Here is a 23,278-nt window from a genome sequence, read left to right as displayed (position 1 = left end):
GACCTATCTGACTTCTCTCCTTGGACTGCCACTCATTATTTTCTATTTGGGTGACTACACTAAGTGTTTTGCATACGTATCTAATTTCATCCTGTTCACCGTGCTCTGAGAGAGATATTTTAATCTCCATTTACCAAATGAAGAAACTGAGGCTCTCAGAAGCAAAGTGACTTTCCTAAGAGGTAGCAGATTGTGACTCCAAGACGTCTGACTCTTGAACCACACAGGCAGACCAGCTCCACCCCTCCTCCCCACCCCCATTCCCATCTGTAGACAGTTGCAGGGCCCACTCGCCAGTTCCAGTAACAGGGTGGAGTCCTTTGTTTGGGCAAAGGCTGTTCCCACCCATGTGCACAGAAGCTCAACAGAGGCTGAGATAAGCTTGAGTCAGGACAGCTCATGAGGGGCTGTTCTGGATAAAAATCCCTGGGCAGAGTGGGCGGGCCAGGGCAGCACCCAGCGGTATGGAGATGCATGCCAAGCTTGTGACCAGGGAGAAGGGCTCTGTTTTGGGGAGCGCTGACCCAGGGAATGGCCCCCAAGGAAGCTGAGACTGGAAACTACCCTGTCACCCCAGGCTGTCATGGCCAGCCAGCCTCATCCTTCCCCCGCCTTCCTCCGAATAGAGTCAACTTGATCCAGCCCTCTGTAGACTTGCTTTGGGGGAAATAGGAAGAAATAGTTAACAGCAGCAACAATACCAATATAATAATAATAATAATGATAATAATAATAGTAATAATATCTTAGTTAATAATAGCTTAATAATAATTGTTAAGTGTTTATGCATATTAAAGTAATCCCATTCAATCCTCAGGAGTATTTGACATAGTCTCTGATCCTCCCTACTTGACAAAGGGGGAAACTGAGACTCATAGGATGAACTTCCCAGAATCACACAGCCAGCGAACACAGGGGCTGGTCTCCTTAATTCCAAAGCACATCCTGTCATAGGAGTTGAGGACACACTTGTGATTGCTTATATAAGAGATGTGGGAGGCTACTCCATTTCTGCCTCCATTTCTCCCATGATCCCAGCTGTAGGGAGGCTCTTGGCTGCCCCTGTTTTAGAACCTTGCTGTGCGACTTGGGACTCTCTGGTCAGCAAAGGGTGCTTGTGACTAGGGGCGAGCCACACTATCACACTGAAGTGGAGTGGAGAGGAAGTGACTCAATCATCAAAGGCCTGGTCTTCCTCGGGGAACTGTCCCTAATCATAATTATCCCACTACAATAATACCGTTTCAGAGAGGCTGCGAGCCGGGGCACTGTGTAGCCATGTAAACTGCTTCCTGTATCTGCCAAACCCAACAGCATTCGGCAATTAATAGAATCCAGCTAGGCCAACTTCTCTGATAAGGCCAGAGCCATGCTGTGGCCAACCTTGTTGTTCTAATGACGAATCTTCCTCATGTTGCAAAGTCATTCTCAGCAACTGCGGGCTAGGGAGGCCAAGGACAGTCATGCACATTCTGTTTGGTTTTGAAATTTCATGAAAAAATTATTTTCATACTCCTGCTAAAGAAAGGTTGTGATTCTCCAAGCCATCCCCAAGACCCTGGTGTTCAATGAACACTGGAATTGACTCCTGCAGATCCACATGCCGGGACTCTTTATGAGGTGGTTTGAGGGAAGAAGGGGTAGAACAGGTTAATACCTCATGGTCTCTGAATTGTATCTGGGACATTCAAGATCCCTATAGTAACCTGCTTTTGGGGGCCTGGAGAAACACTGGAGAAAATGACCTAGCCCCACAGAAATTCTTTGTGTTGCTCTGGATGCTCTTAGATGGCCACTTTCCCACAGTTCCAGGGCCTCCCAGAATCTCCAGTGGGGATGTAGGTTGACTAAAGATGGCAGCCGGGCGCGGCTCTGCTGCCCAGAGCTCAGGGTCAAAGCCAGTGGGAGTGTGTTACTGCCACTCTTCCCATTTTCCTATTTTCCTTTGGTGACCAGCGCCCTCATTTCTTGTCACTGGGTGGGGCATTCTCATTTTCTTGTGGAGGGTCAAGTGTCCACATTCTCTTGGGGGAAAGCTGACTAATTGGTTTGACTCGCTTCAGACCCCTAGGTCACATTCCCATGAAGTCACGCCTGGTCAAGCAGAATAGGGGTGACTCTGGTTGTCCTCTCAGGGGAGCGACTTCAGGGCTTGCTCACTTTCCCCTCCCGAGAACAATGCAAATGAAGGTGGAGGGGTTTTCGCCTGAGCAAGGCCAGAATAACCTTTGGGGAGGAGGGTGAGGCCCAGAGGATGTGGGTGTTTTAAAATTGGCCCTGGCTTTGCCGGAAGACTCTCTTGAAGTGATTTGCAAATAGTACCCAAGCAGGGTAATTTCCTCTGATTTAGGCCTTTTGTGTTGCTGTTCTATGTGGAGCCCATTCTGATGAATTTTCTTGGTAAAAATCTCTCTTTGAAACTCTTTAGTTTTTCTGCCCTAATAGAAGGGAGTGGAAAAGGAAAGTGGAGGCAGAAGTAAGGAAGATACTTCTGCACAATAAGAAGTAATATGGCTGTTAAGAGTTAGGTCCCAGTACTTCCTGCTGTGTGACCCTGGACGAGTCACTTACCTCTCTCCATCTCGGTTTTCTTGTCTACAGCATGATGATAATGATCAGGCTCACTACACAGATTGGTTTTGCTTGGTGCACATAAGTGCTCAAAATCAACAAACTGAGCTACTAATGGCTTTTAATTTTTATGTTTTATTAAAGTGTCCTTCTCCTTAACCCTCAGTATCCAGACCTTCCTCAGCAATGGCCGGTTTATAAAAAACCCCTCACTACATACTTAGTAGGATGGAAAACACAACTCATACCCAGTCTAGGCTTGAACACCTCCAGGGACGGGAGACTCACTCCCCTATTAGGTGGACCATTTTATTTTCAGATAATTATGTAGTTGGTAGACATTTCTTCCTTTCATTGAGTCAAGGATATATCTCTGGAGCAATCATTTTGTTCTCACCAAGCTCTTCAGAGAAACAAGAAATTTAAGTCTGATCATTGTCCTGTGTGGAAATTCTTGAAATATTTCAAGAGAATTGACACACTCTTGAGAAGTCTCCACTCGGAATTTTTTTTTTCTGTGCTGGGGATTAAACCCAGGGTGCTTTACCACTGGTCTACATCCCCAGCCGCCCCCTTTTAATTCTTTTTAGTTATAAATGGCAATAGAGTCCATTTTGACATATTTATACAAACATGGAGTATATCTTATTCTAATTAGGATTCCAGTCTTGTGGATGCCCAGTGTATTTTTAGTTTTTGAGACAGAATCTCACTAAGTTGCTTAGGGCCTCACTACATTGCTGAGACTGGTCTCAAACTTGTGATTCTCTTGCCTCAACCTCTTGAGTCACTGGGATTACAGGTGTGTGCCACAGTGCCCAGCTCCACTCAGAATTCTTGAGAGTCCTTTCCTGAAGTTGGCCATTTTTATTGGAGCCTGACCCCATTCATCAAGTTCATGGGCTGATGAGTGAGATCAAAGAAATCAGAAGACTCATCCAGTTGACAGGGAGAGCTTTGCACATTTCATGTGTCTTCTTATGGAGGTGAATCTCCACTCCCATGACAACAAACCGTTGGAGGTGATTGATGGGGGGTGGTTCTGGAGACCAAGCCCACCCTAGTGCCCCTTAAATGGGTGGAGCATTTCCTTCACCAGAAGTACTGAAGGTAGCTTTGATGGAAAGATACAGGGCCCCTCTGAGGTAGGACTATGGCTCAGCTCCCCCAAGGCCAGGCGGTTGGGCCGGATAACAACTGGGTAGAGGCACAGGGAGCCACAGGAAGAGCAGCACTAATCTCTTAGGCCAGGTTGTGAGCAACTGGAAGGGGATCTGGAAAGGGATACTATGATCTTTGATGCCCTCGATTTGAGCCCAGGGACCCTCCCACACCCTTCTTGCATGTAACAGTTAGCTACCTCAGAGGATGATCTTTAGACTCTATCACACCAAATTCAAAGGGAAAGACTGACTTTGACTTTAAGTTGCTACCTAATAAAAATTGCGTCCAAATCTTGGTTTGTTGTCATACTAAACAATCATTATTATCACACACACATTAGAGCCTTAAGTACTTTGGTGTTTTATATCCTGGCTACTTAGAAAAAAATCTATCCATCCATCCACCCACCCATCCATCCATCCATCCATTTACTTACTCAACAACTTGCTTCTGAGTTCCCACTGTGTAACAGACACTGTGGTAGTAGGCATGGGCTATTACAGCAAGTAAAACCAGACAGATTCCTGCCCTGGCAGTGTTTAAGATCTCTAAGTATTGGAAGCATTTATCGATTCAACAAAAATTTAAAAAGTGTACACCACAACAAACCAAATCAAGTATTATGAAGAAAAGGAACAAAGTTGAAGAAGCTATTCACAAAAGATCCTGTGGGACTGTGGGAGTCAGCAGAGGTCTTGCCGAGAAAGCCCCCACAGAGACAGTGTGTGTCTAATTCACTCATTTCCCTCATTTCCCAGGAGCCTAGGATAGTCTCAGAACATAGTGGTATTTGATAAATTTTCATGATGCAGGAGTTCGTGCATGTGTTGACCAGTTACTGTTACTATAGTTAATAGGCTGAATGAAGCTTTATATCCATGTTACTCTCTAGAGTGTATATGATTTCATGTGCATAAGTTTTTGATCCTCAGAATACGCTGAGTAGTGGGAAAGATGGGTATTTTTCTCCTTGTTTGATGAATAAGAGAACTTACAAATTCCCCTGGGGGTGGGGAAATATGGTGGATAAATTGCTTTTGAATATGTCTACGAGCGTGTTTTTTGATGAGATTGACGTATGAACTGGGTAAAGCAGGCTGAGTAAAGCAGACAGCCCTCCCCCATGTGAGTGGGCCTCAGCCAATCCGTCCAAGACCTGAATAGACCAAAGAGATAGATCCTCCTGAGAGTGACAGAGAACTGTCCCTGCCACCTGCCTTCAAACTGGGCCATGGGTTTTTTCCCAGCATTTGGACTGGAACCACACCATTGGCAATCCTGGTGTCAAGTCTTGGCGCTCACACTGGAACTCACACCATCAGCTCTCCTGCTTCACCCCCTGTTGACTGCAGGTCATGGGACTTGTCAACTTCCAAACTGTGTAACTATAAAATAATTCCCTCTAACCTGTGTGTTTGCCCTCTTTCTCTCTGTACACACACACACACACACACACACACACACACACACACACAAAGGGTATATAATCCCTATATCTAAGTTTGTCTCTCTTGTCTATAGCTATCTATCTCCTACTGGTTTTGTTTTTTGGTAAGCCACCCTGACTAATTCACCTCCCTTACAGATAAGGAAAAGGATGCCCGGTTCTTCTCGATTCATCCCAAACTCAAACCATCATCTTCCCTCCTGGCCACACACCCCTGGGAGCTGAAACTAAGCATCCTGCTGTCCTCCTTGGATCTCTTTGATCTCCTAGATCTCAAGATTATCTGCCTTTGAACTTCTAGTGTCCCCTCCCTCTTTTCACTCCTGCTGTTGACCCCCACTGCCAGATCCTCAGCTCTTCCCTCTGGGTAGAGAAGGATTTCCATACTGCAGACCCTCCTGACCACTCACCGTCAGAGTCATCCTGAAACTCAGCTCCTTTCTCTCCACGTCTTGTCAGCCATCAGGGCTTTGAATACCAGGCCCAGAGCCTACAAGTTTTTTGCAGGGTCCCAACATTTGAGGTCTCAAAAATGTGTTTCAGCTGACACCAAACATGAAAAGAATTGGAATGAATAAATGTTCAGACAATGCCAAAAAAAAAACTGATTTGCTAAACTTTAGGAAACTTCACCTTAATAGAAAATACGTTCTTTTTTTATCACTTGAAAAAATTTCTGAGCATGCGTCATGATTATTGAGTCCTTACAGATAGTTGTAAAAGAAATGTATTCATAACTAAGTAATTTCAAGAGTGACAATCGCCAAAATCTTGTCTGCTTTTTCTACAGAAAAAAAAAAAAAATACATGCATGTAACGTGGGATGTGACATGCCCGGGGCGTATAAAGCTCCTAAAATACTCTCTTCATCTCCAGCCTTCTCTGCTTCAATTCCTACTGCCGTCACTCCTGCACACGCTGGGCCCCTTCCCATTTTTATCCACCTCTGGTATTCAGGGTCCTCCATAACCTGCCCATCCTGGCCTGCACCATTCATTCATTCAACAAATTCAGTCGATACTTGTTGTCATTGGTATTCTGACCTGGGCCTGGTTCTAAGGAGGATACAGCACAAAGCAAGACCAACATATTTCCCACTCTCCAAAATCTTTCACTGGACTGGGAGGCCTACAAGAGGAGTAGAACTGGAGACAGCCAGGAAGCAAATAAACAAATAATGAAAAGAAACTATCAGGTTCATTTCAAGGAAAATAAATAAGGAACTTAGGCATGGCTAGAGGGCAGGGACCCTTTTTGGAGTGGGTAGCTAGAGAAGGCCTCTCCAAGGTTACCGCACTGAGACAAAGACAAGGATTAAACCAAGGAACCAGCCAGGCAAAGGTCTAAGGGGAGAGAGTTCCGGGCAGAGGGCACAGCCAACGCAAAGACCCCGAGGTAGGTGTGGGCTTGGCAGGTTGAGGAAAAGCCAGGCTGCCAGGGTAGCTGCAGCCAGAGCGAACAAGAGGCCAGTGTTAGGAATTGAGGTCAAAGAGCTGGGGTGGAGGAGGCAGGATATGCAGGACGCTGGTCAAGGCTCAGCTCCCCTGCTCTCCAGTGTGTTCCTTCAGCTGCTCAACTTGCAAATGCTGCCATGGTGTGGGAGGCACTTTAATGGCTGACTGGTTCATTAAGCAGCAGCAGCGGTTCGCAGAGCCACAGGGCATCGTGGATCTGCCAACACCTCCCTGCGACAGGCATCTCTGTGGGCCGGGCTAGCCAGGCACAAATTACCTCACTAAACAGCCACCACCTGCCAATTGCAGCAAAAGTTTTCATGGTCCCCCTTGGCTTTGTTGCCCTAAGAGTCCCACTTGACGCCCACTGGTTTCCTCTTAAATGCCAACTGCCCCATCTATATTAGTCCCCACGACTAGGAGCCTGCTGTATTTTGCCTTGACTGGTATCACAGCGGACAGGCCAAACGTGGCTCCTTCGTGGTCATATTCTGACTTAGTATTCATGATTCTTCAAATGCAGCAAGAGTCAAATGAAAGCAATATAATTCAGCACTCTCCTGGTTGAGAAGTCTGTGGGGACTTGTAAATATTTTTCTCATGGATGGAACACATTTGGCTTCTATTGAAAGGTGTTTGGGGTTGGGCGAAATGCAGCTAAACTTGAGCAATGATATTAGCGAAGCACCTCGGTGTCAGGCATGGTGTGAGATACTGATAGAACAGTGACCAAGACACACCAAATCCTCCTGGAAGGAACTTTCACACTGCGGGGAGAGAAACCGCCCATGAACAAGTAAATCATAAATGATCTAGTATGTTTTAATAGTGATAACCCCCATGGGGAAAATGAAATGAGATGAGAGATGGTGACTGGAGAGTGGGGGCTGTCATAGGTGTGGGCAATACCTTAGATCTGGTGGCCCAGAACAGCCTCTTTCAGAGGACAACCTCCCAGAGAAGACCTCAAGGAGATCAGAGAGACAGCCATGGTCAAGACTCAACCCTTAAGGGTCAGGAAGTACAAAGGCACTGAGATAGGAATGGCTTAGCCCTTGAGGAACAGAGTGCCAGTGTGATCGGAAGGCAGTTGACACAGAGGAGAGGGTTAGAGAGGAAGCTGGAATGGGCACCCAACCCAGGGCCGGGCTGTGTAGGGTCTAGTGGGTCATGGTAAGAGGTTTAGATGATTTTGTTTTAAGACAGGGTCTTGCTAGGTTGCACAGACTGGCCTTGAACTCCCAGACTCAAGTCATTCTTCTGCCTCAGCCTCCTAAATAGCTGGGACTCACCCAGCTTGGATGGTAAGGCAAGAGGACCCCTGGAGGGCTTTTAGCAAGGGACTAGTTTGCTTAGTGTTTTAAACAGTCTACTATGGACCTTCCATTGTACAGCAACAATTGGACCTTCTATTTATACAGTGCTTTATTGTTTACAGGGACCTTTAATGTTTGCAGTGCCATTAGCATCACATTACAAATGAGATGAATAGAATTCTTCCTGTCTTACAGATGAAAAACTGAGGCCCAGAGAGATTTATGTGACTAAGTCAGTTAAGAGAGCCAGCAAGTGGCAGGGCTCAGTCAAAAGTACTTAGTGCAGGGCTGGGGAGATAGTTCAGTTCGTAGAGTACTTGCGTTGTAAGCACAAGTCCCTGAGTTCGATCCCCAGCACTGCGCAAAAAAAAAAAAAAAAAGTACTTAGTGCAGTGTCTGCTTCGTAGGAAAAGTTCCCTGGATATGGATTGGAAAGAACTTGACAAGCAGCGACAGTTCTACCCATCTGCTTCTTTGCTGTGGCCAGAAACAGCCCATCCATGGCTGCCTTGTTCTTTTGGCATGCCTTCAGCCAGAGGAGCGCTCTCCTCTTCCAACTACCCACCAGAATGTATATCAGGATGCTTAATCATGGTTCCATAAGGAGATCCTTGTACTTTATATCATACCCATACTCTGCAGATGCCCATCCCCCCAAATTTTGTTAGTACCCACAAACACAAAGATAATTCCTGGGATATACCTGAGCATGTAATAGGTGCTCATATAAAATGGAAATCTTTCCATTGAATTAGAATTGTCATTTCCCGAGTGCTTCCTATCTGCCAGGCACTAATTGTTAGTATCTTCCCAAAATTATTTCAGTTAAATCTAACAGCAACCGTCTTTGAGAAAGGGACTATTATTATCACTTAATACATGAAGAGACAGAAGCTCAGAGATGTTAATAAGGAGCAAATGACTCCAAAGCCCATGCTGTTAATCTCTGTCGTACTTCCTTCTTATTGGAAGTACAGTATCTCTGTTTATTCAGCCTTGATACTTGAACTTTAAGTGTTAGAAGTAGGACTCCAAAAACAAACAGAAGTGTTTTTTGCTGCAAACACATGGGAAAGTATTGTGAAACTCCCTGAGATTAATCACTAATCCATTGATCTACACATCTGTCCATCCATCCATCTATCCAACCATCCTAGTAATCATCTTTCCCTCTGATTTATGCCAAATCTTTGTGAAAAATCTAAGTACTCCCTGTAGATCATAGGTGGAGTAATAGGAGAAACATGAATGATCTCTGGTTCTTCCATACTGCCAGTCCCTTCCTAAATTAAACCCTTCACATCTCTGAAGAAACAGAAGATTGGTGGCAGCCATGTTGGAAAACCTCCTCTTCGTTATTACTGCTCCTGAAATCTGTGGGATGGGTCTGTCTGGAGCCTTTGCCTAATTTGTCAGCCCAAGGAGGCAAAGTATATCAGAAGCTCACACTCAGAAGTGCAATCTGTGGCTCATCTGGATCAGTGGTGCCCAGCAAAGCAGCAAGGACCACAGGTGCAGTGCAATGGAGAGGATGTCCCAGGACCTCATGGCATCTTCCTCCAGCAATCCACCTGGTCCAGCTGCTAACCTCCCAGCTTCATTTTCTTCATTTGTTCAATAGACTATTAGGACAGGATTTTCTCTTTCCCTCATCTCCTTTGTTTTCTCCAACACCAAGCCTCTGATATGAAAGAGAACTTCTTGTAAGATAAAATAAAGATGGGGACTTTGTTAAGCTAATACCAAGACAAAATATGACAAAGATCAGTAGGAGCTGGCGATATTAACAAGAGGCAGGTTTGTAGATCCTCTAGCTACTAATCTCTACACTGAACAAGTAAATCAAAGGAAGCAAACTAAAACATCTGGAAAGAACAGGCAGGTAAGAGAAATGAGTAAGAGCCGCGTCTCGCTACACAATAGGGATTTGATGAGCTGGGGTACGTGTACCTGCAGCTCAGCTCCAAGATTCAGTGCCATATAGGTACCCAGCTCAGTGTTAACAGATCATCCTGACTTTTCAAGAAAATCCCTAGATTCTGATGATATGCAAAATATCCTTTTTTCAATATTACCTGGTAAGTCAGCTTTTAAAACATGATATGGGTCAATAAAACATAATGTATTAAGGGAAGGTATTTATTCCCTTCTTGATGACTCCTCATTAGAAGAGATTCTATAAAGGCAACACTCCTGGCTTCTCCTGACTCTTCACTCATCCCTCTCCCAATGGGGTACAGTACCTTGTGATTGATGGGCTTGGAAGGAGAAACTGGCACCCATCAAAGTGCCTCACCCCTTGCCCTTGGGTGCTAGGTGCCCACAGGAGACATGAGTTCAGTCCTGAAGAGGACAACCTTCCCCAGTCCAGCATGGGTAAGTCTGCCTAATTCTGGAATTCCATATTCAGATTGCTATTTACCTACAGCTACAAGCTATGTTTTCCAATATTCATTTTCTTACTAAGGTAAACCATCACCTCCATCAGATTGCTAGCTAGTCTTATTTCTGAGTTGTTTCACCATAAAGGCAGAGAGAGGGGGCTCTATTCATTGGCTCTACCTCAAGACTCCAAGAGTTAGCTCTAGTCTCAGGTCATAAATATGCCTCTTATGGCTATAAATAGAACCTTTGGGTGCATGATTAGGACCTGTCCTCATCCATCCCATCATGGCAAAAGCAGAGTCCTGCTTAGAGCCTTGAGTATCTTTTGGTGGTTCTCCAGAATGGACCTTGTCGGAACGGGGTAGAAAAGACCCAAGAGATTGTGAAAGATAAGAAAAGAGGAAGGGGAAATACAGAAAGGGACATCTAGATACCTATCAGAGGAGGGCATTATATGGACTGAAAAGTGACTTGATGGAGATACAAAAGAATGTTTTGCACCATCTCCTGAACATCTCATGTGTTCAGAACCACCTAATAATGTTATTTTCTTTTAAGTAATAGTCTGTACCTATGCAACCTTCTTAAAGATAACACTAAAATAGTAACATCTCCCATGCTGCCTTCCCAAGGTTGAAAGGATCAAATGAGTTATCTTTCGAGAATCTGATCATAAAACCCTTTTATCTGTATCATCAATAACATAATTCAAGATGCCATGAAGAGTCAAAATCGCTTCTTCTAAAATTCACTTTCCAAAACCCCAGAGCCCTAAAATCATATGTTCTTTTCTTGAGGAAGATTTAACTGCCACTGGGAACAAGAGAAACTAAGACCAAGAACAAATGTTAAATAGCAAAATAAACCATTTTGAGGCTGATTCATCAGACATTTATTGAGCATTTACTACGTGACTATAACAGGTCTGTGAAATGGAGATGCAAAAATGAATAAGTTCCCTGAACAAAAAGAGTTTATGGTGGTGGCAATTTCCGGCAATTCAATGTGCTATGTTTTTGTTTTGTCTTATTTTAACTGAAAGTATATTTTTAAAGATGTTTGGGAATTATAGCCCTACAATAAAATATGTTTTGTTTCACTTCCTTTAGCTGTTATTTTATGACAGCCTGACCTTCTGACCAAAAGTGAAGTTCTGGCCTTTCTAAATATCCCATATTGGCTGGGCTTAATGGGTTTTCAAAATAAATGGATTGGATTTTTCAACCTGTCAAAATACAGAGCACAAGGGCTTTTTAAACTTGAGAGGCCTGCTCTGAGTGCAGATTCAGAGTCCACCCATCTGCGCAGGGGAGCCAAGGGCCAGCTTATCAGCAACTTGTTATTTTTGATGGAAGCAGAGGTGACCAGAACAAAGAAATGAGCTCAGGGAGGTCAAACCAACTTAAACAGGATGTCACCTGGGGTAATCAAGGCATGAGATGCCCTGAACTCTCTCAGAAGAGAGTTTTAGAGGATTTTAGCCCAGACAGAAACCTAAGCTCCTGACAGCTCCTGCAGTACCAGCCCAGGAGGAGCCCAGGAGGGGCCCAGGAAGAGGGGGTGAGGTCGCCAGGAAGATGATCCTTGGAGCCCAGTGCACCTTAGAAAGGGTTAGCCATAAAATGATGCTCTGCATTGTCAGCACTGGAGAGAAGGAAAGATGCTTTGGCATTCAGCCTGTCTGGATTTGTACCCTAGCCTCACTACTTTCTAGCCAGGTGACCTTGGGGAGAGCCTCAGTTTCTCCTTCAGTGCAAGGCAGCTGAATAATTGTCCCAATCTCAAAGAGCTGTCGAGATGTTCAATATAACAGCCAAGTAAAGTAATTCCTCCCATAAATGGGCACCCAAACCAGCACCTTCTAAGTATCAGCCCGAGTATTCCATGGTCATGTCCAGGGCCTCTCAGAGGGCCAGGGGCTCTTTACAAATTAGGAAACACAAAAATGGGATCAAAGGGAAATTGTGATGCTTCAATGATTGAATTCTGTCAGTGTGTTTTTGTGTCTGCATCTTAAATTCATATGCTATAATGTATAAAGTTGAATCCGAGGCCACTGGAAAAGACCCCTCCCACCCTAAGGCCCTCTTTTCTTTTTGTGTGTGAGAGGGCTTTACGACTTTAAGGTCCGGCTGCTCAGACCTTCTCCTAACTACTTTACTTGCTGTATAATTTTTAAAGACTTGATTTCAGAGCACAAGGGAAGGAGGAGGAGAGGATTCCAGAGGCCATTTATGATACCACAAGGGACAGAAAAGCCTCACAAGGAGGGAGCCTTCTCTGCAGGAAGTGCCTTTATACCATTGGCAAAGGGAAAGGGAAGCCTTCTAGAGTATGTTTCTTCCTCAAGGCCACAGGAGTTAAACCTCTTTGCCATTCAGAGGTTAAATTCATTGCTCTGAATGAATTCTAGGAGCCAATTACTCTGTGACTATGTGCTTCCTCTATTGGAACAGACTCACTGGTACTATGCCCCTTTCCACGTGGGCAGGGACTCTCTTGTCAAGGTCAATAGGAAGAATCCTATTTGATGAAGACCTAGAATCTTCATAAAGGGAAGTGGATAGGGGATAGCAGGCCAGACAAGAAAGGGAGGGAGAGAGAAAGGGAGTCAATTACTAACTCTGGTCGCATCCAATAGCTCATCCTATACACTTGCCAAATGGGTTGGGAGATCATGGGCACAGATCGGAAGGAGGCACATGAGAGTCCTGCTCAGACTAGGCAGCGTAGGGGGTGCAAGAGCCCAGCGGGACAATCCCACACTTCTCTTCTGCTGGCTCTAGGTCCTAGCAGATCATTAAATGAACATCAAGAGCTGTCCCAGGTGTTGGGAATTATAGGACAGAAGGGTTTCCCATCCAGGATGTGAAATAAATCATGGAATGAATGCCCACAAACAAAGGGAAGCACCTATCAGCACTTGGCCAGTGAACAACCTGGGAGCTACAATGGCATAAAGCAGAGAAGGTTGATGTTGCCAGTTTATATTGCTTCTGTCTAACTGTTACTATGAATTGCGGGCCGGGGAGCAATGTCAGGAGCATATTGAACTGGAAAAGCATAGTCCACGATGCTCCCAAGTTTGTCTTCTTTTTATTCTTTATTATCCTTATCACCTTGACCTTCACCAGGAGCACAGTTATCATCATTATTGATCATTTCTATCATCATACCTTGCTGTGCACAATCTCTCACAGTTTATAGAGAACTTCTTCATCCACAATGACAATTTGATCATCACAGTAACTCTTCCAAGTGGAAAAGGCAGTATGAATATCCCCATTTTCCCAAAGTGTAAACCAAGGCTTGCAGAAGGCAAATGGCTAGCACCAAGTGACACACAGGTTCAGGTCTTTAGTAAGTACTGTCCATTTACAACACTAAAACTTTACTTTGAGAACATCAAAATATTTAACAACTGATAAGGCATGGGTACCGACCAATCAGGACAAACACCAGACACAAGTCATGGATGTGGCCGTTCTGCTTCACGCACCTGAACATCTCCCAGATGTTTGACTTGAGGCCGCTCCTCTAAACACTGCTATGGTGTGTCTTCAAATCCAACCTTCTCTGCCATTTAACATAAGTTCCCAAATTGAATAGCAAAATGAGGCATTAAGAGGCAAGGTAGTGGGTTATCCTAATAAAGAGGTGGTTTTCAGTCTGTCCTCTTTGACAGTCTTTGGACCTGGCAGTAAGAGAAGGAGGCATGTGGAGGGGGAGGGTAAGGCGGCTATGTCATGGGTCTTTGAAGTCAGAGTTCTTCAAAGCTGCAATGTTGAATTCACATCAAGTCTTAAGAGTGTCCCTGAGGGAACCACAGGGTTTCAGACAGGAGAAAAACCCAGGAATGGGGAAGCAGGTGGAAATGGGATTGCAGTGAGAGCCAGACAAGAACACTATTACCTCATGTACATATATGACTGCATGACTGATGTGATCCTACAACACATACATTTAGAAAAAAAAAGGAATTATACTCCATTTCTGTATGATTTATCAAAATGCATAAAATGCATTTTACTGTCATGTATAACTAATTAGAACAAATTTAAAAATTGATTTGAAAAATTTCATGCACTAAATAAAAGGAAAAAAATGAATGAAATGAGGAGCCTTTCTTCCCCACTGGAAAATAAGTCTGCTATTGCTTCTCCTAGTATCCGGAAAATGGACATATTGATATGGCTCAGATACAGGGATGTGGGTGGACAACAGGTAGTTGGCACTTTGATCAAAGCTAACAGAGAGGGGCTGGGGTTGTGGCTCAGTGGTAGGGTGCTTACCTAGCATGTGTGAGGCTCTGGGTTCAATTCTCAGCACTGCATATAAACAAATGAATACAATAAAGGTCCCATCAACATCTAAAGGAAATTTTTTTCTAAAAAGCTAATAAAAAATGGGTACAATATAAACTCATAAATGACTAGAAGATAGTCTGCTTCAGAAACCACTCCTATTCTCCATTAATGTTACTCTCTATTTTCATACCTAGTTTTAACAACTCCTCCTAGGTATATTCTTTGAAAAGGATCTTATTCATCTCAAAAGTAATATATATTCACAGTGAGAAAAAATACAGATAAGCAAAAAAAGAAAATTAAAATCATCTATAATTTCTCTATCCAGAAATAACAGCTTAATATGTTTATAGACCTCCTTTGAGACTTTGATCCATGCATAAAATGATCGTCATCATCATGATGATTTACAAAAATTCAGCTATTTTATGCCTAATGTTTTGTCTACCTACTGTTCCTGAAGTTCAGAGTCATTATCTTTCTTTGACAATGTGGACTTAATACCAGGAATCTGAAAATATTTTATTGCTTGGGTATCTTGTTGATATCATAAAATCAGAGGCAGAATAATATTTATTAGAAATATCCAAGCCCAGGGCTCAGAAACAAATCGCTTGTGCCTGAGCAGCATTCTGTGTTTTCAAAGTGGCCATGTAAAACTCAAAGCTCAGTGGAACCATATATCACTACTACATAAACAATAATAACAATTCTTGATTTATATCTTCATATTTTCTGCCTTGTTCTTGCAGAAAAGTTGGTAAAGGCTGATTAGACTGTTACACCTACTTTTTTAGAAGATAGAAGATAGGAGAAAATATTACCACAATGAAAGGAGGAGAAAGCCCAAAGGAAAAATCTGTTTTTTAAAAATCGAGAACTTGTCAGCGTGATACACAGCTCTGAAGATTAGAGCAAAGCAAAACAAATGTGTGAGTTATTTCTCGGATCAAAAGTTTCAATCATCTTTTGGGCTCACTTCTTAGATATTTGGATATCTGTGAATGATAAGCAAGATGGCAAACTGAAAAGAAAATTCCAGAATGAGACTTTCAGGTGAAAGGGTCTTTAACCATGTTTCTGGCTGCAGTCTTCATCAAAAGCGGTTCTGTCAGTGGGGGGGAGCAGAGCTTAACATTAAGATGAAGGTGCGTTCCTTTTATGATGATAATCCTGCGGAATTGATAGGAAGCAGAAATGTGTGCAGAGATATGTCACAAAGCAAAGGGCCCCAGCCTCTCCATTTAAGCAGACAGTCACCTGTAAGAAATTATTCTGCAGGGTTTTTTAGATCACATTATTATGTGATGACTTCTCAGAGAATTTCTATATGAAAAGGATTTGTTAATTTAGTTAATTAAATTTCGTATGCCGTAGGGCCGGAACAATTTCCGAATCCATTCATTTGGAATTTATGACATTGGCAGCATAGCCTACCTGAGTCTTATTGACTTTTTTAAAGTGTTGATGATAAACCCCCTAGTGTTTATTGGGGTTTGTTTGTCTGGCACTCAGTCACAGTCTGAGGTGAAAAAGAAATTCAGTTTAGTCTGCATCTTCATTAAGAAGAAAAGTCATATTCATATGAAAGCAAGACCAAAAGAATGCTATGTTGAGTCTCTATTGAGAAAGTTTCAGAAAAGAATAATAAAATTGGAGAGGGCTGAGGAGCTGAATCCAATACTGATGCTTACATGCTGAAAGCAATAAGGAGAGAAATGAGAAGAAAACTAAAAAAATAAAAATAAAAAAAAGTCAAAATCAATGTTCTACTCCATTGTTTCATATCCCATGAAAACAAGCAATGGAAGAAAATTCAGGCAAAAAGCAAAGTCAGATGGAGGCGATAGAATCATAGAAATAGAAAAAAGTGGGAAAGGTTGCTGAGAACAGAAGAACCATTTATAATACTCATTAAAACAAATATTTACTGAGCACCTATTAGGTACCAGGGCTAGGCATAAAGGTTAAGGAGGCAGGTGTGGCCCTGGGCCCTCCCATGAGTGGGAGGGACAAAAAACAAATAAACAAATATGTAGACAAGGTGAACGTGGCCTGGGTAATGACCTTGAAAGAATCGAACAAGCACGTGATGGGGAAAAAGGGGCAGTGGGGAGCCTACGTTCAATAGGGCGGCCACAAAAGTCTTACCAAAGAAGGCGTTTTTAAATCTAAAGAATGAGAGTAGCACCCTGACACTCTTGTTTTAGGTACAGGGAACGGCAGTACAAGCACAGCAAGGCGGGAAAGGGTTTGCACGGTTAGGAACTGTTAGAAAGCAGCCATGAACACAGTAAACAGGGGGCAGGAGTCCGGGAGAAAGAAGATCTTGCAGTGAGGAATTTGGATTTCGTTCCAAGAAAAGTGGAAGGCAGTAAAGAATTTAAACAGGCGAGCTCCAGAATCTGGTTTGTGTTTTTAAAAGATCACCTGGCCCCACATCATACCGTATGCAATAATTAACTCAAAATGGATTGTAGACCTGCCAGAAACAGTGGCACAGGCCTGTAATCCCAGTGGCTCAGGAGGCTGAGACAGAAGGATGACGAGTTCAAAGCCAACCTCAGCAAAAGTGAGGTGCTAAGCAACTCAGTGAGATCCCATCTCTAAATAAAATACAAAATAGGGCTGGGGATATGGCTCAGTGGTCGACCCTGAGTTCAATCCCCAGTACCAAAAAAAAAAAAAAAAAAAAAAAAAAGGATTATAGACCTAAAGTGAGAGCTAAAGCTACAAAATGCTAGAAGAAAATACAGGAGTCAATTTCTGTGACACTGGTTTAGGCAATGGTTTCTCAAGTATGGCATCAAAACTCAAGCAATAAAAGAAGAAATAGATAAACTATTGTTCTCAAAATTAAAGATTTTTGTATACTGCCCAGAAAGTAAAAATATAGCCCATAGGATGGGAGATAACATCTGAAAATAATATACCTGATAAGGAACCTGTATGCAGAAAATATAAAGACTTCTTACAATTCCATAGTAAAAAGATAACTCAATTTTAAAAATGGGCAAAGAACATTAGATATACGAATGGATAATAAGCACATGAGAAGGTATTCCATGTCATTAATCATTAGGGAAATGCAAATCAAAATCACAACACAGCACCACTTTATACCCAGTAGGATAGCTGTATTAAGACAGCCAGGCACAGCGGCACACTCCTGTAATCTCAGCTGCTTTGGGAGGCTGAGACAGGAGGATATCAAATTCAAAGCCAGCCTCAGCAAAAGAGAGACACTAAGCAACTCAGTGAGACCCTATCTCTAATTAAAATACAAAAATAGGGCTGGTAGGGCTGGGGATGTGGTTCATTGGTCAAGTGCCCCTGAGTCCAATCCCCAGGACCAAAAAAAAAAAAAAAAGATAGGCAATAGCTAGTGCTGGTAAGGATGTGGAGAAATTATAAAACAGTACAACCACTTTGAAAAGGATTTTGGTAGTCCTTCAAAAATGTCAAAAAAAAGGGCTGGGGATATAGCTCAGTTGGTAGAGTGCTTGCCTTGCAAGCACAAGGTTCAATCCCCAGCACCGCAAAAAAAAAAAAAAAAAAAAAAAAAAAAAAAAAAGCCAGATGTGGTGACACATGCCTGTAATCCCAGCAGCTGAGGCCAAGGCAGTTGGATCACAAGTTCAAAGCCAGCCTCAGCAACTTACAGAGTCCCTAAGTAAGTCAGCAAGACCTTGTCTCCAAACATTAAAAGGGCTGGGGATGTGGTCAGTGGTTAAGCACCACTGGGTTCAATCCTGGATACCAAAAAAAAAAAAAGTTAAACATAGCGTTATCATATGACCCAGCAATTCCACTTCTAAGTATATACCCAGAAGTGAAAACATATGTCCCCACAAAAACTTGTACAAAAATGTTTATAGCAGCATTTTTTGGTAATAGTCAAAAAACTTTAAAAAAAACTCAAGCATCCATCCACGGATGAATGGACAAAATGTGTTCTTTTTTTTTTTTTTTTTGCGGTGCTGGGGATCGAACCCAGGGCCTTGTGCTTGCAAGGCAAGCACTCTTACCAACTGAGCTATCTCCCCAGCCCCCAAAATGTGTTCTTTCCACACATGAAATGACCATGAAAAGGAATGAAATATTGCCACATGCTACAACATGGGTAAGCCTGGAAAACATGCTGAGCCGAAAAAGCAGACACACAAGACCACCAGTGATGTTCTATTCACATGAAATGTTCGGAACAGGCAAATCCACAGAGAACAAAAGTTGATCAGTGGTTGCCAGTAGCTCCAGGGAGGGAGGAAGAGGGAGTGATGGCTAAGGGGTATGGACTTTCTTTAGGGGGTGCTTAAAATGATATAAAATTAGTATTGTGAATATATACTAAAAAAAGCACTGAATTGTAGACTTTAAATAGGTGAATTTTGTGGTATATTAATTTTATCTCAATAAACAACCAACAACAACGAAGATCACCTTGCTGATCTATGGAGAAAATGGAAAAAGCATCCTTGAAGGAGTAAAGCAGAAGCACAGTGACCCTCTAAAAAGCTACTGCAGCTATCAAGGTCACATGTTCACAAAGGGGTGGATGGAGGGGAATCGTGGGGTTTCTGCTTGAGTGGAGGGTGGTCCATTTACCATCCTCCATTGATAACAGGATCAAATTCGGGTCCAAACAGGAAAACCTACATTGAATCATGTTCCTGGCCCTAGGAGGTGGGTATGCTTGTCCCCATTTATGATTTAATAAATGTGGCTCAAAGGAGTTAAAATAAACACCCTCATAAGCATCAGTGTGATGACGAATGACACCCTGATTCTGACATGAGAAACGAGGAAAGATTTTTAAAAGAGAAAAAGGAGGGAGAGAGAAAGAAAGGAAAGTGATATTAGAAGGAAAGCCAACAGGGAAGCATCTGTCTGGATCACTTGGGCCACTTAGTTTGGGCCTAATATCTTGCATACATTGCTGTCAGGGACAGAGGATCCAACTTTTTCCCTCGACTTCCAGTCTGTAACCAGGTGCTGTTAATATTTGCTGAATGAATTTTCAGTTAGCAGAAGATGGTTATTCATTTCTTCAATAAATATTTAGGGGTCTTCTGTGTGGCCACACTGTTTGGGTGCTGGCACAAAGCACTGGTGAGACAGATGTTCGACCTCACTCATGGTGAAGGAACCCGTCCTACATTCCCACCAGATGGCCATCCCACCTCTGCTTCAAGATATGGGAAGATCACTGCACTAAAAAGTAACGCCTTTTAATTTTAGGTAGCAACACCTTTTATTTTTAGACAGTTCCTAAATTATTTTTTTCTACAAGAGACTGGTCTTCTCCAGCCTTCTATCTGAAGACACACAACCTTGTTCTAGAATTTCGTGCATATGACAGCCTGTTGCATATCTGAAGGTGATTCTTATGTCTCTCTCGGGTCTTTCTGCTAGTCTAGACTAAATTCCCTTGGTTCCTACATCATTTCATGCTCTGACATCTTTTCTACAGGAGACGCTTTTCTTTCCCTCATTCCCTCATTCATTTAAACTTCACCAATGATTTACTAAGGTACTTTGCTAGACCTCATGAATGAAGAAATGAAGGGCATAGTCCCTGCCTCAACAAATGCATGTTTCGTGGGGGGAAAGAGGCATTTAAAGAAACAATTCGAACGTGTCCTAGGTGACAGTGCTATTATGGGGACATGGTGCTGCTGAATGGAACTACTTAGCTCTACAGCTGAATTTTAACCTGTGCAGTCTAGAATTGTTCTGTTTTACCACATTCATTTTGCATAATGACCACCAGAACTAAAAAGACGATAGGAATTCTGAAAAAGAATACTTCACCACCCAGATCTGAAAGTTGTAAATCTACAGCTGCAGGCCAGGGCCATAATTAGTCAGCTCTCCATATCCATGGGTCTCCAACCTTTGGAATCAACCATGTACATAGCATTTCATTCTATTAAGTATTATAAGTAATCTTGAGGTGATTTAAAGCATACAGGAGGCTATGCACAGGTTAAAGGTAAATACTATGCAAACCTGAGCATTCATAGATTTGGGTATCTCCTGGGAGTCCTGGAACCAATCTTCCATAGATATCAAGAGACAACTGTAATTTATTTAGCAGGTGGCTAACTAAAAAAAACCCTGGTATTAATTTCATGAACTGCTATCAGGCCCATCTTGTACTAATGAAATGAAAGAGAGATAGATAGATAGATACAAACATTTTTATTTATTTATTTATTTATTTTGGTACTGAGGATTGAATCCAGGGATGTTTAACCACTGAGTCACATCCCCAGCGCTTTCTATTTTTTATTTTGGGACAGGGTCTCGCTAAGTTGCTTAGGTCCTCACTAAGTTGCTGAGGTTGGCTTTGAACTTGTGATCCTCCTGCCTCAGCCTCCTGAGTTGTGGGAATTACAGGTGTGCATCACCACGTCCAGTCATTTTTTCATTTATTAATCTCTGATAAATACCTTCTCATTTTAGTCTGGCAAAGTTCTCAGAAATAAACACCAGGCCTAGGAACCAAGGTTGAGTTTCAAGTTCTTGTACTTCGAGCTGCAGGACCTGCCTCATAGTCTGTTCAGGGGATTAAAAGAAATAATGAATAAAAGTACCTGGCATATTTGCCAGTCTCATGGCTGGTGCTCAGTATATGCTGGCGATGTGTATCCTTGGCTTCTTGGTTCCTCAGGATTCTTTAAAACCGGTGTCTGGATACCTAGTGTACGAGGTGTGCCTCAGCTTCTGTCCACTGCAAACCTCACAGTGTCTTCCCATTTTCAATCACTCCACCCCAACTCGGGCCTCATTCACATCTGCTTCCCCTCAATTCCAGGCGATTCTTGGCCCATGCTTCGGGCTCTCAGAAGGTCGACAAACCAGCATCGCCACCTGGAGGACAGCATCAGAATCTGGGTAGGAAAACAATTTCAGGGCACCAGATACACCAACTCAGCTGTTTTGAGCTGGCTCTAACGAGGCCAAGTTCACAGGTTCATCCCCAAAGGGGCCAATTAACTTTACACTGAGAGACTCTTCAGAGCGCAGCCCCAGCCTCTGCCCTTGGCCCCCAAGTCACACGTGTGTGGCTGTTGCTTAGAAAGTGGATTCATCAGGCTCAGCCCGTTCTTCATAATTCTTTAAGAAACCAATTGTAAAGCGGAGTGGAAACAAAAATGAACAGGACCCACTCCCTCCTCTTAAGGAAGCATTAGGCTACAGTGGTGTTTCCCTCAAAGAGTCCTGCGCCATTAATAGGAGGTATGAGGATAAATGACTCCAGTGTTAAATTAGTTGGGAAAACGTTGATCTAATCCAAGGCAAGTCAGAGCTTTTGACATGATTTTTACACGTGTCCTGCTAATTTTCCAGGAAGGAAGTGTAATGTGGAAATATTCCAGATTTGGACAGTCATAGGCATCTCCCCCCCACACTAATCCATCTTTAAAAAAAAAAAAAAAGAATAGTAATGAATCGTTTGGCCCAGAGCGTGGCTATTCCTACCAGAATGTCTATTTTAAGAAGCAACTCATCCACAGGGAAAGATTTATGGTCTATTGCTAAGGTTAAAAGTTTTTAAAAGCAGATTATAGAACAGTATCCCATTTTGAAAAGATAGAACAAAGATGTATGTGCACTTGGGAAGGAAAAAAAAAGGGTATAAGCTGAAATGTTAATAGTGGTGATCATTTTGCTTCAGTGGTGATTATTTTCTCTTGCCTTTTTTTTTTTTTTTTTTCCAGATCTCTGCAGTGAACAGATATGTAAAGTTTACAGTAAAACCACAAAGCATGCATTCTAGGACAGTATACGATCTCCGTGTGATTATTACCATAGAACACTCTAAGAACTAACCTTTAGTGAAGGATAACTATGGGCATGACCCATGAATTGCCAGACTATCTCATCTAAACCCATATTTATCCAGTGAGGTATGATAGCATTTTTGCCCCAATTTAATGATGGAAAAAAAATGAAGAAACAGAAATAAACCCTCCAGAGCCAGAACTTGCACCCCTTTCATCCCTCTTTGCCATTTGTCCCCCAACCCCCAACAGACATAAATGCACATGCACACACAAAACTGTTTTGACATATATAAACATGTAGATAGATAACAGCTGGGCTCTAGCCCTTTAAGATCTGCCTTCTGCAATAATGCTTGGGCCACCTCTCTTTTCCCTCCCTTACTGGCCACCCAGATCCTCCCAGAACTATGTCTTTCCCACATTTTATTAGAGCAATTCAACCCTCTCCAGCCTCTACTCCAGTCCCCACTTGGTACAGCCAAGCACCATCCATGTGCTCCGTTAAATAGCAGCCCTGTACCCAGGCACATGGTAGTTCCTCCCACTCCCGGTTTTCTATCACTCTGGGGAAGAGCATCAAGGAAAACTCTATTTCCCCACTGATATCAAGCATGCCCACCTCCCTTAAAAGGCAGAAGTGGCTATTGTCAGTTTGGGTTTTAAATGCTGTTTTTCTTTTCCATTACACATACCTTATGCAGACTCTTTCATTACTTCCATTCTACAGATGAGCAAACTGAGGTCAGGTAACTTGCTGAAGGCCCAATGCAGGTACATGACTGAATCGTTGTTTGAACCTCATGTCTCCATATCTCAAGTCATCAATATTTAGAGAATGAGGACA

General features: G+C 42.8%; 1 long non-coding RNA gene across 1 annotated transcript; it reads left to right on the top strand.

Annotated features, from left to right (window-relative positions):
• The first annotated feature begins 6,501 nt into the window (after nt 1-6,501).
• On the top strand, nt 6,502-22,526 carry LOC124958275 (uncharacterized). Its single transcript, XR_007103863.1, has 3 exons — nt 6,502-6,577; nt 21,462-21,541; nt 22,369-22,526. It is a non-coding gene; the product is annotated as an uncharacterized LOC124958275 (long non-coding RNA).
• Nucleotides 22,527-23,278: the final 752 nt, after the last annotated feature.

Source organism: Sciurus carolinensis, chromosome 11 (assembly GCF_902686445.1).
Source record: "Sciurus carolinensis chromosome 11, mSciCar1.2, whole genome shotgun sequence".
Lineage (NCBI taxonomy): Eukaryota > Metazoa > Chordata > Mammalia > Rodentia > Sciuridae > Sciurus > Sciurus carolinensis.
Note: the sequence above shows the minus strand (reverse complement) of the source record. Positions and strands in the feature narration are given on the sequence as shown.